The sequence below is a fragment of the Sinohyriopsis cumingii genome, chromosome 8 (assembly GCF_028554795.1).
Source record: "Sinohyriopsis cumingii isolate HCF-2022 chromosome 8, ASM2855479v2, whole genome shotgun sequence".
Classification (NCBI taxonomy): Eukaryota; Metazoa; Mollusca; class Bivalvia; order Unionida; family Unionidae; genus Sinohyriopsis; species Sinohyriopsis cumingii.
Window position 1 is genome coordinate 47389574 of NC_142968.1, and position 18158 is coordinate 47407731.

General features: G+C 37.9%; 1 protein-coding gene across 1 annotated transcript in view; it reads right to left on the minus strand.

The window, feature by feature from the left end:
• LOC149793430 (beta-1,3-galactosyl-O-glycosyl-glycoprotein beta-1,6-N-acetylglucosaminyltransferase-like) overlaps positions 1-18158 on the minus strand; it is a 75405-nt gene that overhangs the window by 48983 nt on the left and 8264 nt on the right. Inside the window, exon 2 of the mRNA XM_089967419.1 lies at positions 3421-3568. The gene's annotated coding sequence lies outside the window, so the exon portion shown is untranslated. The remainder of the gene's footprint in view (positions 1-3420; positions 3569-18158) is intronic.

Here is an 18158-nt window from a genome sequence, read left to right on the forward strand (position 1 = left end):
AGCACTTGAAGAACGTCTAAACAAAGGATCCGTTTTACTGACTTTTTAGAATATTATGCGCTTAAAGGACACCTCGAATTTTAATATCTTGATACAAGCGAATGTTTACTGGAGACTGTACAGGGCATTGGTAGAGAGATCGCATTGTATACATGTGGTCCTGTGTTCGCATTGGAGGAGGCAACACAGACTTGATATGCTGTTCTGCGAGTATTGATTACATTTTTCACTAATCAGTTTCGAAAAAGATCTGTTAGTCGCTATTTTCAAAGTCTAAATTTTCTCCAGCATCAGGCACCAATGTTATCTAATCCAGTTGCTTCCTTTACAATTCATGCAGCTATTTGTGTCCTTAATATTTTTTTTTGTTGGAGGTTTGTAAGGTCTGTAATTATCCCATACTGCATCAGCATGGTCAATACTTGGGTAGAAAAGAATCTGTATTGTCAAATTTCCCAGGAAACATTTGAAGTTTTGCAACAGCTTCAAACAACAAGAGGCTTTTAACGTGTTTTTAGGTATATGCGCATGTCATGTGCCATCATTGCATAATGTAACCCCTAGGTGCGTACGATTATCCACCTATTTTATAAATATATTATAGTGTGTGTGTGTACAGAGGCCCGCTTTACGCGGTAGAGTGTTCTGGGAAACTAAAATTTCCGATGAAAACGTTATAGTAACTCTTGAACTGAAATTCTAGCAAACATCTTCGTTGGAACATAAATCATGACAAAGGTCAGGTAGGCAATAACACCATTCACAACATTCAGTCACGATGATGACAAAAGTCAGGTACGCAAAAAATCTACCTTCAGTCACAAACATACGTCAAGCGCACAATATAAATTAACATAATTAGCAATATTGTATATATTTCCTCCAATAACTACAATAGTATTTATATAGATAAAACATGAATTACTCGAAGGTACTAACACCCGTCTGTCCCAACAAATGTCAAGGAATCTGAGATAAGACCTTGTGTTTCCTTTTAACTGCAGAGTGTACAGTCCATCCGTGATATTCTCGAATAATATAATTTTCAAATAAGCCACCGTGGCAGCCATACTGGGCCTAAGATAGACATTCACTTTCGTTTCAGTCAACCAAACACAGTTTGAAGACTTTGGACAAAACTCCGTGTTTATAAAACAATCCATTTTTGGAGAATGTATGACACGATGCTCACAATTATCGTTCTGGAAGCCGTATTTGAGGTCCGATCTACCCTATTCTTATTCAAGACCGACTAGATATAATTAATCTTCTGCTGAAAATCCCAGGTAGATATGACTTTCAATTTAGGAGTATCAATACCAGGGCTTACAAGATGTCTGCCATGGTAGCAGTTGCGAACACTTTGGATATCAAAATGATACAATTGTATTCAAGACCAACTAGACGCCTTAGAAGTCTGCTAGCGTAACCCCATCCTTATATGACTTACCACCTGGACTTGCCGTCCAGAAGGAGCAGCACTAAGAACAGTTTAAAGGTGGATGTTGAGATGACCATATTGTATGTCAAATCAGCGTCATTTACAGTTTAGGACAAACCATATATCATAAAAGTCTTTGCGGGGAAAACCCTATGTTGATATGACTATGTATTCAGGAGAGCAGTGGTGGCTATTTTGGATGTTTGGGTGGCACCATCGATATCTGAAAGTAATTAAACATCAAAAGAACTCTTCTGGCGAAAACCCCATGGCAATATCACTTTTCATTCATTCAGAAGAAGCATTAACAAGATTTTTAAAGATGGCTGCTGTGGCGAGCATTGTGTACGTTAGATGGGCCACATTTTATTTAGGACCAGCTAGACACTATAAGAAGTCTTTTAGTTAAAATACCATCTTGATGTGGCCGTCGATTCAGTCGAAGCGACAAGAGTTTCAACATGTATTATGGCGGCTGTGTAGAATGTCTGAGCAGCAAGCATTTTCATTTAGGAGTAATTGGTCTCTGCTATGTATGTTCGTATATAAAGTTTCATGACAATCCACAAAGTAGTTTAGGAGAAGCGATTACCAGCTTGTGCTAATGAACTGATGGACATCGGAGCACTGACAACAGGCCGTCCCATCAGCTCTTCTCGTCTAAGAACAGAATAGCTAATCACAAATGGTCACAATATTGATATTTGGGAAACACATACCAGATAAGTATCCGGTTAGACTGTTCGAGTGCAAACAATCAGCCATTTGTATTGTATTTTCAAGATGATAGACATCCTCTGCATGCTGTCGGCTTTATTATATTGTTTCAACCTGGACTAATATTATATATATTAATTGTAGCCAAAAATTTTATAAACTAGGTTATCTTTGGTTTAATTTCAGTAATAATTGGGTCATATTCCATTTCATCCATTACAGTATTTTTACTCGGTTTGAGACATATCTTCCGAACATTGATTTTCCCTAATCAGAGTCACTAAAATATAACTAACCTATAATCTGAAACATAAATACAAGTAACACTTACCTTATGTTTATAACAATGTATCTGGTTTTGTCTCTGCCCGCTTGCTTTTGCCTAAATGGGTTTCTGGCTGTCAGTCTCTTCTGTCTGTATATACTGACTAACCGAAGGATAGAGTGGATGGTGGAGGACAAAACGACACATAGCAAAGTATCTGTCTTTTCTTCTATTACGTTTAGATAGGTAAACAAAAAGACGAGTGGCTCTCCAGACCTACGTGCTTAAAAATGACTGCCTCTGGCAATAAATCAATTAAGCGATAGAGTAAGCTAGTAGATCCGGAAAATGAAAAGACGGACACGAGTTTTCAATCGATAGATCATACTGATTAATCTGTGTACCCGGAAATAGGTAATATTACATTCCTGTCCTAAGCAGATATTTGTTTGCTTGATCAATCATATACGAACTGGCCTGAGGCTTTACTTCCCAGTCAGTTGGGAAGATTTCAGCTTGCAGTATGCAACCCAGTATGAAGCAGGAACGTCATCTTCTTCATTCGCCCTTATCTTATCAAAACGAAACAATTGCACGCTACTACCAACGGCTTGACTAGTGTATTACTTCTCTGCATCTTGACTTCGGTAAAAAAAAAGATGTGTTGTGATTTGTAACGTAGCTTTAACAATAAGTTTTCAGTCAGATCGCTGCGATGTCTGCAGTGTGGCAGTTTATAGTGATGTATAGCACTGGGGCATCATGCCGCAGACATGTAGCATGATGTCCTACCCAGTCACATTATCCTGACACCAGGCCGACCAGTCCTAACACTAACCTCTTAATGCTGAGCGCCAAGCGAGGAACCTGTTAGTACCATTTTTGTAAGTCTTTGGTATGACTCGGCGGTGGATTAAACCCACGACCTCCCGCATCCGAGGCGGACGCTCTAACTACTAGGTCACCTGTGCGGTCAAACAAATATATCTTTACTTACCATTCCGCTATGTCAACTTGGCTAGATAGCTCTCCGTCTACTCAACAGTCGACAGCTCTACGGTCATTTATGTGGCTCTGTAGTAAAAAGTGAATCTGAGGCTGATCAAGGAAGAATATAATTCAGCACGTACAACCAATCGTTCATCCTGAAATAGATACGATCCTGAATTTAGTGGAAGCTGTTATGTAACACCGCATATTTTGAGATTTGAAATTTACACATTTAAAAGCGCTAATAGCATAATAAGCAGGAATCTGTAAAATGTACCGAACGGGATCAAATACACGAAATTTAAACTTGAATATTGAATCCGTGCGGAACTTCCATTTTGAGAGTCAAGATTATGCCTCGGGTGAATGTCGGCGCCGTAATTTACAGGGAAATCATATAATTTCTTCACCGGAAATGTCTTCACAAAAAATAGAAACTGCTCTATCGGAACACCTATGCTATTTCAACAAATGACTTTACTGTAGGATTTTACCGAGACATTACGAATAAAAATACTGCGATTGTCACTAATATTTCGCTCAATCCTTGTTTCGCAAATAGTAGAAATAGTCCGAATGGCAGCTATCGACATAAATTGTAGAGACGATCCTTGTGATGTACCTCGAAATAGTGAATGATTTGACTCAAAAAAAGTTTTATAGTATTTATTATATGCCAAATTTGGGATGGGGCTAATTTGTGTCCCTAATTTGTTAAATGTTACAGCTGTTTTAAAAGTCTGATGTTTCTTTTCAGTGTCTGACTGGGTTAAACATCTGGATCTGCCCTTAGAGCAGGCGACCCACCATCATAATGACCTGTGCCTTAAAGAATCACCCAACAAAACTCGGCTCATCTGACTTCAGAGTGATTGTCTGGTTTGCCCGTTTCACGCCTGCGTAAATAAGACGCAATATGACTCAAACATTAGTCAGGCCGGTTTATATTAGCTAAGGTATTATTTTACAGAGGAATAGTGTTACCTCTGTACATGTTCCAAATGGTTAAACTGGTAAGGAAGAAGGTCGACGAGGGACAGATCGGGGCATTTTGATATTACGGATACATAGTCAATCAAGGATTTACTTGGACATATATTTACTTATGCAATAATACGTGTATAAGCAAAACATACAGATATGAGTAATTGTCTCTGATATATTTAATTAGATGAACCAATTTTACAAAAAATGTTGTAATTATTGTTAACATTTAACTTGAGGTTATACACTTTATTGACTGTTTTCGCTTAAATTCACCCCATCCCCATCCTCGCCATTTTTGGTCAAAAGCTGCAACGTATTTCTATTTAATTTAATGAAGCATTGTAAATTTCTGTTCAGATGATAAGTCAAAGGTCATCCATACAACCTCGAAAAAATACGACATTCTGGCGGTGATCAGTTAATTTCGAAAGTTAAATGTTAGATTATGCTGACAACAGATGATTACATATTTTCATGTTCACAATTTGTTGCTTTTATTAAACATACCATCAGAACATTTGATAACCTTTGTCGATTTGGGTGATCATTAGATAAGTAATAAAACACAAGCGTTCATGTTTCCTTCCCTTTCTTTACGTTGACATATTTTGACTTAAGTTTTCATGACATACACTCGTACGAATCCAAATAACATCTTCCTTTGCCCCTTTTTTACGCGTAGTAGTTCGTGTTAACATGATATTATCTGGCATCGCAAGAACGAATAATGACATAATCAATCAGAACCGAATGTACTTGTTCTTCCGCAAATGAAAATGAGTCTTTCAAAATTGTTAGAAGTCAGCATTTATTCAATCCGTCAACGTGGTCTTCTTTAATGCCGAGTAGCATTTGTTTTAAACAGATGTGGCCCTTATAGACACAATTAGTCTCATGCGGCTTTTCACAGGGATAAAAAATACCAATTTTATAGCTGGTCAAAATAAAATAATATTGCGTCCAATTGACGCAGCTACTTAATTACGAGGGTAAGTCCATCCGACAGAACCTTGGTTTTAAAAGGACCATATAAGCTGAGATTTCTAATCTAATCCAATGTAAAGTTTGATTTCACAACCTGTCTGTGGGCTGGAGGGTTTAGGGAGATATCGTTTAAGGTCCCTTTCTTCTCTTGATGTACATAAAAGATATTGCATAGAATATACATTCCAATATAAGTTTATCTGAAGATGATACAATTCTCTTTCAAACCCTAGACAATCCAATCATAACCTCAATTGTGACTTCGAAAAAAATCGTTGTGGGCAAATAATTTGCTTAAAACGGAATCCCTTACAATGTATTGGAAAACACAAACATGAGTTCCAAATGAGAGCAAGTGTGATACTCCAATTAAATCGTTCCAGTCGAATGTAAACAATTACAATTTCTTTATTTTCCTCTCTTAATTTCTGTTGCTTATCTATCTCGTTTGCAAAGAGGTATCTCACTCACCTGTTTAGATATTGCTTTTTCTTTACTTTTGTATTTGTCAACTCTGCAATAGATTGACTACAGAGCCAAGCATTTGTTACTCTACTGCCAATATATATTACATGTCTAAGCTATTTTCCTATCTCTTTTTTGCACTAATGAAAATTAACTGAATGAAATCTCTTCTGAAGAGGAAATAAAGTCAGTCGGTCAGTCAGTCAGTCGGTCATATATGCATGCATGCATGCATGCATCCAGATACTTAAATTATGCACATACATACACACATACACACACACACGCATACACACACGCATACATACATACATACATACATACATACATACATACGTACATACATACATACATACATACATACATACTCTAGGTATGTGACATTACCTCATTGAAACATTTTAGTCATACCATTTTATTACAGTGTACTATAACATGTAGACATTTAATTTATATTTTAATAATATACCTTCACTACAGACAGGATCTACATATCAATGTATATTTTAATAATATACCTTCACTATAGACAGGATATACATATCAATGTATATTTTAATAATGTATCTTTACTACAGACAGGATATGCATGCTATACAATTACACACTAATGTTAGTTATAAAACGCCCATGGCTTGTTTCAGAAATCAAATGCACTGACCATTCGGTCCTTCTAAAGATTGATTGATTGATTTTATTTTTAACGGTGCATCAGCACTGTTAGGCTATTTAGCGCCAAACAAAATGTTATTTGTATAATCTTTTAAAAAATTATAAAAGGTCCTATATCGACCAGCGATATTAAAGAACAAATGGTTGAAATTAAAAACGGTAAGATGGTAACGGTGCAAAATAGAGCTTCCCGATCAACGGGAGATGTAAATGTTCTATGTTAATGAAAAAAGATGAAAAGGTATTAAAATGGGACGGTATATATATAGCATAAAACTGCACAAGGTGATAGCATAAAAGTTAGAGTTTAGAGTAAATATTTACGGCTTTCAAAAACTCTATAATACGAGTGATGTTTATAGTATCAAAAAGTTCTTTCATGTCATGCACAATGTAATAACGATCGCGCGTAGGTTGCAGGTCAAAGCACTCTATCATAAAGTGCTTGACAGTGAATGGCTCATTGCAACAAACGCACTCTGGTGGGTCTTCACCTTTTAGTATGTGGGAGTGGGTGATATAAGTATGACCAATTCGGATTCTTGCAATGACTATCTCCTCCCTACGAATGGTTCTGTAGAAAGGAGTCCATTCTCCTAGAGTTGGCTTGATTGCATGAAGTTTGTTATTTACAGCATCATTCCATGATACCTGCCACTTCTGACGTAAGGACTTTCTGATACAAGGTTTAAAATCAGTATACGGTATTTTAAAATCAGATGGTTCTAAAGTAAGGGCCATTGTAGCAGCGCGATCAGCTTTTTCGTTACCTTTAATACCAATATGGCTAGGTAATCAGCAATATATTATATCGTGGGAGACACTCATCTCGGTATTTTTGACGAGTATGTTTTTCAATAATGGATTCTCCAGTTTTCTATTGTGTAGTGACTGAAGTACTGATAGTGAGTCAGAGAAGATAATACTGTTTAAAATACTTTTGCTTGCTGTATGTTGCAGAGCAAGGTCTATTGCTCTGATTTCGGCTGAAAAATTGATGTTCCATTTCGTAAGAGAACTTGCGTTGTGTGATTTCCACAAACGAAGGCTGCAGCAGCCTTTTCCTCATCCTTTGATCCGTCGGTATAAATTCTTGTGTAGTTTTTAAATTCGGTGAGGAGTTCTTGATAACAGTTGTGGAAGACGGAAGGGTTTGTCTCAGATTTTTTTCCATTAGTAGCGAAAAAAGTACTTTTGGTTGTTTAAGTAGCCAGGGTGGTGTTTCGGAGATGGACGTTTTCTGAATTCTAGAAAGGTCAATTTTTGTACTGTCAAAGCTGGATGATATTCTAATGCCAAAGGAAGGTATGGCGTTTGGTTTATTTTCGTATAAGGTTTTGTATTTGGGTTGAAAGACAGCCGAAAAAGCAGGATTCAGAGGATTTGATTTTAATTTGAGAGCATACTGTGCGGAAAGCATTTCTCTACGATGCGAGAACGGTGGTTCATTCGCTTCAGGTGGCGCTCACCAGATAATATGTACTTTTGAGAGAGTGACGTATGTAAGGTGAAGTAGTTCGCATTTAAAACATGCACAGTGGAGAGAATGTTTGCATACCTCTATGCTACATTAATGTAATGTGGATGATATTTCTTTTGGATACTGTACTTTTGGAAATTTTACATGATTTAAGCACACTGCTAACTAAAATGACTGCTCCCTTGTGTTAAAAAATCAGTCTGAATTAGTCTAAAGTACACTATACATAGCAGCTATTAAAATAGGGAAAATGAATTTTGCCAGACTAGACAATACCAGCTTCTGAAAGTGCAATGAATGAATTACCAAATATATAAAATGTAAAAAATGTTATCGGCTCTTTTTTATACAATTTACCTCTGAAGTTCAGGAAGTGAAAATGACCAAGTAGAGCTAGCACTTTTTTGAAAGGTGCACATTTGAAGTAAGGCCAAGCTGTATACTCTATAACCCATAGTACACCCATCAATCATACACCAAAATAAAGGGAATTAAAGGTTCTTTGCATTATACCTAAGATATACAAAGTCTTTTTTAAATAGCCAGTATAACCAGTGAGGAAAGCCGGGGACATTCTTTTTCTTTAAAATCCTAACCCTTATGCAAAATGCGAAACTGTATAGCGCCACCTCAGCTAGTAGGCTCTCACATGGGGATGTTTTAAATGCTCCCAGAGTCTTATTCCCTGATGATGAATTGGGTCAAGCATTTTCAAATATGATTTTCTGGCTGAACCATACACAACGGAACCATAGTCCAGTCTGGACCGTATAAATGTTCTATATAAACTGAGTTATGACTTTTCTATCAGCACCCCAGTCAGTGTGCGCTACTACTTTAAGTAGGTCAAGTTCTTTTAAGCATTTAGCTTTCAAGTTATTTAGGTGTGAAATAAAAGTCAGTTTTCTGTCAAAGATAATACTGTACCTAAAAAATTTGTTTCCTCAACAACTGGAATAGGTGTTCCATCCAGCGTGAGGTGAGGTTCTTCGTGGTGTCGTCGTAACTGACAGAAATGCATGCATACCGTTTTTGATTTTGAGAATTTGAAGCCGTTCGTACTAGCCCAGTTTTGAATCTTATTTATATTTTTGCTGTAGTTGTCTTTCAATTGTATGCATGTGCTTTGATCGATAACATATGAGAAAATCATCAACATATAGTGAGCAATCCACACCAGGAGTCAAACACTTGGTGATGTTATTAATTTTTATATTAAAAAGTGTCACAGATAAAATACTGCCCTGGGGCACATCCATTTCTTGCTTGTGCAAATATGAGAGAGTAGAGCCCACTCGTACCTTGAATTCTCTGTCGGAGAGGAAGTTGGATATGAAAGAGGGCAGACGGCCTTTTAGACCTAGATCGTGCAGGTCTTTTAGTATCCCGTACTTCCATGTTGTGTCATAGGCCTTTTCTAAATCAAAGAAAACCGCTACTAAATGTTCTTTCTTGATAAATGCATCGCGAATGAATGTTTCTAGTCTAACCAGATGATCGTTGGTGCTCCGTCCATAACGAAAGCCACTTTGGAAAGGAGATATTAAATTGTTAGTTTCCAGGTACCATACAAGCCGAGAATTGATCATTCGTTTCATTGTTTTGCACATGCAGCTTGTGAGAGCAATAGGTCGATAGTTGGTAGGATCTTCGTTATCTTTACCGGGTTTGGGAACTGGTATTACTGTTGCTTCTTTCCATATCTTAAGTAGATTACCAGTAATCCATAAATCATTAAAGAGTTTCAAAAGAGATGTTAAAGATGATTCTGGAAGATGTTTTAAAAACTGGTAATGTATTTCGTCAAGCCCAGCGGAAGTATCATGGGCCTTGTCTAAAGCCTCCATAAGTTCTGATAGTGAAAACAGTTGGTTGTAACTTTCCGAGTTGTTGGATGTGAATTTTAAACGTGACTTTTCTTTTTGAGTTTTCAATTTTTGGGAGGCTTCGGAATAATTAGATGATGAGGAATTTTTAGAGAATGTATCAGCAAGAACATTTGCTATATCACGTTTTGAGCTAAAATTGTTATTGTTCAGTTTCAGATGTCGGAAAGAATTGTGTTTTCTCTTTCCATTTATTTTGCGGATCGTGTCCCAAACTTTCTTAATTGAGGAACGAGAGTTTAAAGAGGAAACATATTTCATCCATGATGCTCGTTTACTTTCTTTGATTGTGAGGCGAGCTTTGGCCCGGAAAATACGATATTTACTTAAATTCTCGGGCGTCGGATGATTGTTAAATTTTTTAAAATACTTCTCGGCGTTGTCGTATGGCTTCCTTACATTCCTTAGTGAGCCAAGGTTTTAGAGTTCTTTTTCAGTTTGTTGAGGACTTGGGGATAGATTCTTCTGCAATGTCGGTTAAAATAAATGTAAAATGCTGAATGGGGTCGTTCACATTGAAAACTGTATCCTCATTCAGCCTAGTTTTACAGAGTGTTTCAAACTTGGTCCAGTCGGCCTTCTTTAAATTCCACTGTGGAATTACTTCATCAATTGTAGAGTTAACATTTACAAGGGAGATTGGGAAGTGATCGCTGCTGTGAAGGTCATCAGCGACTTTCCATTCATAGTCCAAAAGCAGCGAAGGAGAACAAATTGTCAAATCGATGCATGTGTATGTACCCGTGCCTGGGTGTAAATATGTCGGTGTTTTGGTGTTATATAGACACAGATCGTGTCTAGAAATAAAGTCTTCAACTTTGTGACCTCTGTCACTTATATAATTTGATCCCCATAAAATGTTATGGGCATTAAAATCCCCGAGTAAAACAAAAGGTGCGGGAAGCTGTTGAACAAGATTGTCGAGTTCGTTTGGTACTAGGTTAGTGTTTGGTGGTAAGTAAATAGAGCAAAATGCAATCACTCAATGTAGAGTGACGCTTACAGCAATGGCTTGTAAATTGGTGTTTAAATGGATGAAGCTATGAAGGGCTCTGTTGTTCACAATAACAGAGACTCCTCCTGAGGCCCTGTCAACATTCTGTGAGTAGGTGTTAAACAGGTCGTAGTTTTTAAGTGTGATGTTCTCCGTATCTTTCAAAAACGTTTCCTGAAGACATAGTACTGCAGGATCATGTTCGTTTATAAGCAGAAGAATATCATGATAGTTGGCTTTAAGTCCTCTACAGTTCCATTGTATGATGTTGTTCTTCATTATAAGTTTATATTGAGGATTCTGGACCTAGGTTAGACCTTTCGCGGAGGCAATCTGGTTATTTCTCTGGAGGAAGTACGGGGGTGAATTTTTTGTTGTTAGGTCTGGAGCTACCTTGAGCGCATGGAGCAGATTCTTCTGCATCCATGCTCTCAGTGTCTCCAAACCTGTTACAGAGTTTGATGAGGTCATCTGACCCCTTTTGTTTCTGTTTCCGTGAGACTTTTTTTGACTTTTCGGTGATTTCGGTGGTTGGGTATTGAATGTAGTTTGTGTAGATGCCGTGTTTTTCTGTGCTTGATGATGAGGGATGTTTGAGCTTGGTGTTGAATCGAGTGTTTCTGTTTGTGTTTGAGCGTCCTTCGTTGTTTTAGGATTGTTCTTCACTACGGTGGAGAAGGATGGGCCAGGATGGGCTATTTTGGCCTGAACGATTTTTCTGGCTTCTGGATAGGGTATGTTGGAAGTATATTTTACCCTCTGTATTTCCTTCTCCATTTTCCAGGTATCACAATCCTTGGAACTGGCGTGGTGCTCTTTTCCACAGTTGACACAATGCGGAGTTGCTTTACAATCAGATTCCTGATGAGAATTGTCCCCGCATCGGCCACATATTTGGCTTTTTGAGCAGCGGTCTTCGTAATAGGCCATAATTTTTGACACTTGTAGCATCGAAGTGGGTTTGGAATGTATACATCAACCTTCACTTGCAAAAAGCCAACTTTGACCACTTTGGGTACTGTTGGTTTGTTGAAGGTCAGTACAATGGTGTTGGTGTCCTGCAGGTTGTTATTACGTCTAATACGTATTCTACGTACTGCAGTGACACCTTCATTTTTCATTCCTTCAATGATATCAGTGTCGCTGACTCCAGCCAAGTCGCGACAACGAATTACACCTTTGGATGTATTGAGTGTGGTGTGAGCGAATGAGGTCACTGGAATATCGAAGGAAGTTTTTATTTTCTTGATATTGTCTGTCTGACCTCGTCCTTCACACTCCACAAGAAGGCAAGCCGATTTCATTTTTTTTGACGCTCTTTGGTATTCCAATCAAACCTGTAATTGTTTTCTCGATCACAAACGGAGAGAGTGAGGTAAGCGGTTTCGTGGCATCTTTTGACTGTATGACCATGAAGCGTGGAAATGACTCCACACTACATGGTTCGTCGTTAGAGTCAGATAAAGGTTTCGTTGGTTTGTTTTGATTTTTTTTTAATTATCCATGATGGCTTGAATAGAAATTCAGCACCCGTGCTCCCCACCCACCGAGGAGCCCAACAAGGGGACACTTTTCAAGTGCCAGGGATACACAGATGCCATACTCAGTTGATAAAATTACCTTTGATTGACCCTGAAGTCGCCAATTTCTAAGGTCGGTAAAATCACCCCACCCCCACCCCCCCGATTGACCCGTTAAGCCACCGCCTTCTATGAAGTCTTCTAAGACTTAGGAAAGGGAAAGATAAAGGAAAAGACTATAGGGGCAACGGTGGTATCAAGAGAGATACAAGGAGAAAAATAAAGAACGTGAGAGAGTAAACAAAGACTTCCTAGGGCTCGGCGTGACCAGCCGATTTGTCGGACAGGGCCCATCCCGACCACCTGTCTAAGAGAAGTAGAGGCCAAAGTAGTGTATTGCATGGAAAGCCTCTGCTCAACTACCAGGATCCTTTCCTCCCCCGACACGGGACGCAACCCACGGCAAACAGGTTGCCTCTACTTGGTCGCCTTTTACGACACGTAGCGAGGCACGTCGGGCCAATTCTACTACCCCGGACCCGCAGGGGGTTCCTTCTAAAGAGTTTCATAAATAGCTCCATTAAACAACGCTTTCCTGAAAATTCGTTTCCTGTTTCAGTACGTTAGTCTCTCTGAGTGACATTTGTTAATTCAGCATTGACTTTGCCTTCCTTTTTCCTGATAGACAGGAAATGGTTTACATGTAAAATTGTGCAACAATCAAGGAAGGAGAAACACTTTCAAACACGCGGAAACAGTACAACCAAGCAAGCATAAACATCTATTTCTCATGCTGATTGTCGACTTTTCAACACGAAATGGTTATATATAATCGTACTGACATCTTCCCTACCCATTCGAATTTTTCTCGTCTATTTACGTGTACTCATACATTGCAGTAAAAGCGTGCTCTATTGCACATAATCGTTCACTTTTAACACACCGACTTCGCACGTGTGACCAGCACTCTCGTGCGATCACTTGGCAGAGTTGTCTCAATTTTCCAAATTATTTGATTATTTAATTCCAAATTATTTCAAAGTTGTTTACTATTATTACTTAGTCGCTCTAGTGCTTTCTTAATTATTGCGAAATTGAAAATTAGTGAACCTTCAAAAATTCCCATAGAAGAGTACATTTTATTTGTTCCGTAACATGGAAAACGTTTGCCATATTAGACAAGTACAATTTATTCGTATGTATGTATGTATGTATGTATATTTAAATCGAATTAATAATTGCTTATAGTTTGTGAAACAAATTCTCTTTCATTACATTCAGGTTGCATTTAATATCTTCCCTCTGTTGAATAACTTTGTTATTGTACTATATATTTTGACCATCGGACTTTAAATGGGTACAAAATAAACTCTGTACATGAATTAATTCGGACTGCAAGTAGAACTTAGACTGGTCATTACAAATAAGTAACGATATTTAATATGCATATTACCATCAAAACAAATAATGTTTTGTTTGCTAATTTCCGTAACTTTACCAAAATACAGAATGACACAGTCTAAAACCATTTTAAACTTATTGTAAAGCATTTGTTGTTGTTATTGTCAGTTACAGTGGCACTCGTAACACATTTTTAGCACTGAGAATTGAAGCCGAGTGCCTTTCTCCTGACATACCGAGAAGGTCCGATGACACTTCCGGTCTTAGGGCGATTGGACCGATCTGTCCCGCTCAGAGAGGCCCTGCCCGTTAGTATGTATATAATTCGGGTCTCACGTTTGCTAAGGCCGGTGCTGCCGGGCGGGTATAGAACCTATACTGGGCGGGTATATAGCCTAGGACAACTTGAATACAAGTCAAAATCCATAATACGTTTGCTACACCCGCTTCCTTAATTTTAACAACCATTGAAAATATATATGAGATCATACACATACCAGCCTTAACGACGTCATGACTGTGTTTACACAATATAAGTCGCTGATGTCACTTACACAACTACTTGTCTACTGGGTAAATTCAAAGCTCTATGTTAATATTTTCGACTATTTCAACATGTGTCTCACCAGTGTTATCACTAGGGTTAGTGATACCCAGTGCGTTTACTCATGGCGTCAACCCCATTGACCCCCTTCCTGCACAAAAATGACAACAATTATGAAGACCGTCATGTGCGGTAACTCATGGTGTCAGCCCCATCGACCCCCATCTGCACAAAAATTCAAACATTTTAGAGTCATTTTGGTGCCACCCCCTCTGATGGTGTCACCCGGTGCGGTCCGCACCCCACCTCTCTAGTGACGCCACTGTATCATACCTAATCGAAGTATACGAGCTATTGTCTCTTTTCCCTGGAAATTCGCATAATAGTTTGCACATATCAAAGCGCGCGCGCACACACACACACACACACACACACAAGCACACACACAAACACACCCACATCCTCGCTGAGTTTCACCCATTCTTTTCTTCCTACGCCATACACAACAAATTGGAATGTGTTCCATGGCACCTATTACCTGGGGAGGGGGGTAATTTTGGTATATTAGATATATATTCTTGTTAAAGTTTTTACGTCTAGGTCAAGTTCTCTGTGCACGTGTAAATAATGTTATTTGGAATCTGAAAACATGATGTCGAGTACTACAGCCTTCTCACAAATGTCAGTTACTGTAACATATATTTCACTGTTTAATGACTTTTCAAAAAAAATGGTGTTTTAAGTTATTACTTAAAATCGAAATGACATACTCATCAAACTAATGACTGTGCATCTGTTTGTATCACGCCCTCATAAATTAAAGGCGGTGACTTGTATCTCACATTGTAATGGCGCATGTTAAGTTTTTGCCATTAGTAAATGACCAGATATTTTTGCATCTCCTGTATCATACTGATATGCCTGGAATCATGCCATGTTAGAAAGGGTGATGATTACAACAGCCAAATGTTGATAGAAGGTCAACGTGGCCCATATTTCACGCTTCACTGACTTTGGTTTAAATAAGTGGTTCATACACAACTGTTTAATTAAAGGACTATAACTCGCAGTATGGCTAAGCCATGTCAAACCACATGAAGAAATTTCAACTGAAGTCAGCAACAAAAAATTGCTAATCGTTTCAAGTTCAGCTTCTTTCCACGTACAATATGGCCTTTTAACAAATTAAAATCAATAATTGCAGTAGCTCGTGAGTGGCACATCACAAGCATGAGCCATTCCAAATTCACATTTCAAGTAACTAATCAGCTACAAGGAAGACCTAGTGATTCTCAGGGCTATTCTGTTTGAGGTTCCATATCTCATCGTCGCTACGGTAGCCATTAGCCATATTGGTCCGGGTATGAAGGGACGAAAACGTACACTGACACACTTACGTATTTCTGACTTTCCTGTCATTATCCTCCCCTGTCCAATCGCTACCTACCTTCCTACTTTTACGTGCCATCCTATCTAGAATAATGAAAATGAGTGACACAGTAAATCCTGGTGAGCGCTACTCTCTCATCTATGTAGGTCTAAATGCACCAAATTTTACGCTTCGCTGACTTGTTTTGTATGGTGGGTCCCCTATTCATTATTAAATGTTCACGTTATAATCGTAATTAATGGCAATTTTGTTACAACCGTACATTGATAATAAAAAAGAACCTTACCTTGAACTTACCTTCTTCAACTGGCTTTAAGTTTCTATTGTTAGCGCTAGACACGTTAATATTTGGTATGCGAAGTGTATTATGTCCTAAATGGAGCCAGGAAACCTAATGATTAGACGCATGTACAAAGGGTATATTTGGGACTTATATTTCATGCTTCGGTGATTTTGATGATCTTAATTGATTTTATTGGGTACTGCTTGGCATTAAACCAAATGGTTTAAATCCTTTGGTTGCTGCAAATGTACTTAAAAGGGTAATTTTCCCTACAATGTTTTATGAAAGTGAATTATGGTGTAACAATTCTAAAAGTGACCTCCCTTTATTGGATAAAACTCTGAGGTATTTTGCCAAACATTCACAAGGTTTTCCAACACATACATGACCAGACATCGCCTAGGGAATGCTAGGACGGACATCAGCGCAGTCCGAAATTGATAGAAGAAAATTGATGTTTTTACACAGATTGTGTTTGATGCCTAACAACGTTCATACCAAACGTGTAACTGCTCCGATGGCCTAGTGGTTAGAGCGTCCGCCTCAGACGCGGGAGGTCATGGGTTCGATCCCCGGCCGATTCATACCAAAGACTTACAAAAATGGTACTAACAACTGCCTCGCTTGGTGCTCAGCATTAAGAGGTTAATGTTAGGACTGGTCGGACTGGTGTCAGGATAATGTGACTGGGTGGTACATCATGCTACATGTCTGCGTCATGATGCCTCAGTGCTAGACATCACTATAAACTGCCACAATGCAGACATCGTAGCAATATGACTGAAAAATTGTTAAAGCTACATTAGAAATTCAAATCACATCACATCATAATTATTGGATTCATTTATATTCAGGCAACATTGATTAAAACGGAGTCACTCCGGTTCCATGCTGGGCATTAGCGCCTCTCAGTGGAAAATATGGATTGGTTTTAAGTTTCTTGTCTTGTCATGATAATTATCTGGTAACACGGAATGAATTGATAAACACGAGTTTCATTAATGTTTTACACAATATGATTTGAATGGGGCCTGCTGAGAAACGGGAATTTATTCTAAATTGGTTGAATAACGCCAGGCATAACTCATATGCGAGATTAACACTAAAACCAAATAATTTTGTCAGGAAATATGGTGGATTAATTTTTTGGTACAGTTTTTGTAGGGAGGGGATTTATTAAACGTCTAAGCCTTGAAAAGTGATTCTGAAAATGTTTATGGCTCCAGATATAAATAGTGCTTTACCTTACCATATTACAGAAATGGCTCTATACCTGAAAACTATTTCTTACCATATTATATTTGTCTCGATATATATATATATATATATATATATATATATATATATATATATATATATATATATATATATATATATATATATATATATATATAACACCTGAAAACTATGCTTTACCAATTTATATTTTGGCTCGATACATTGTACACCTGAAACCTGTACCATCTTATTTTTGTCTTGATGTAGTATACACCTAAAAACTCATCTATGCATTTCGATGAGGAAAACTGAGATACTTTTGATGCTAACAAGCGTTAAATTTTAAATCATTTGTTCCACATATTTATTTCTTCTCTGGTAGATGTTGGGGTGGTGGTGGGCTGTGTGCATTTATTCGTATACTGCACGCGAGAAAGATTTTATAACATTTGATGAATAATTTAATTTTCGTCAGGAAATATGCCATATCGGAAACATTTTACCAAAGCTGTATAAATGTCACTTGCATCAGGTAAAAAATAAAAATCGTTATTTCTTAAGACCGATAATGAACTACTTGTGTATTCAAGAGTTCTGGCCATATTTGTAAACATTAGTTAATTTATGGTTTAGTTTTATTTCCTGAGACGTTGTATTATTTCATAACTATATGGAATTATGCGAACTGAGCTTCGTATTTTGTATTTTGCAGATTGTTAGAAGTGATGGCCGTTCATGTAGCGTGTCTTCAGTTGTTAATCACATGATTTTATAGATCCTGTAAAACACAAAGTAGGATGATTACATATTTCTCAGCACGTGCCATCACTTAGAACAAATAATTACACAAGAGATTTTAATCACTATGGTTATGCTTCCTAAAACGGACTAATCAGTGGAAGGCGTGGTAACGGCATACAT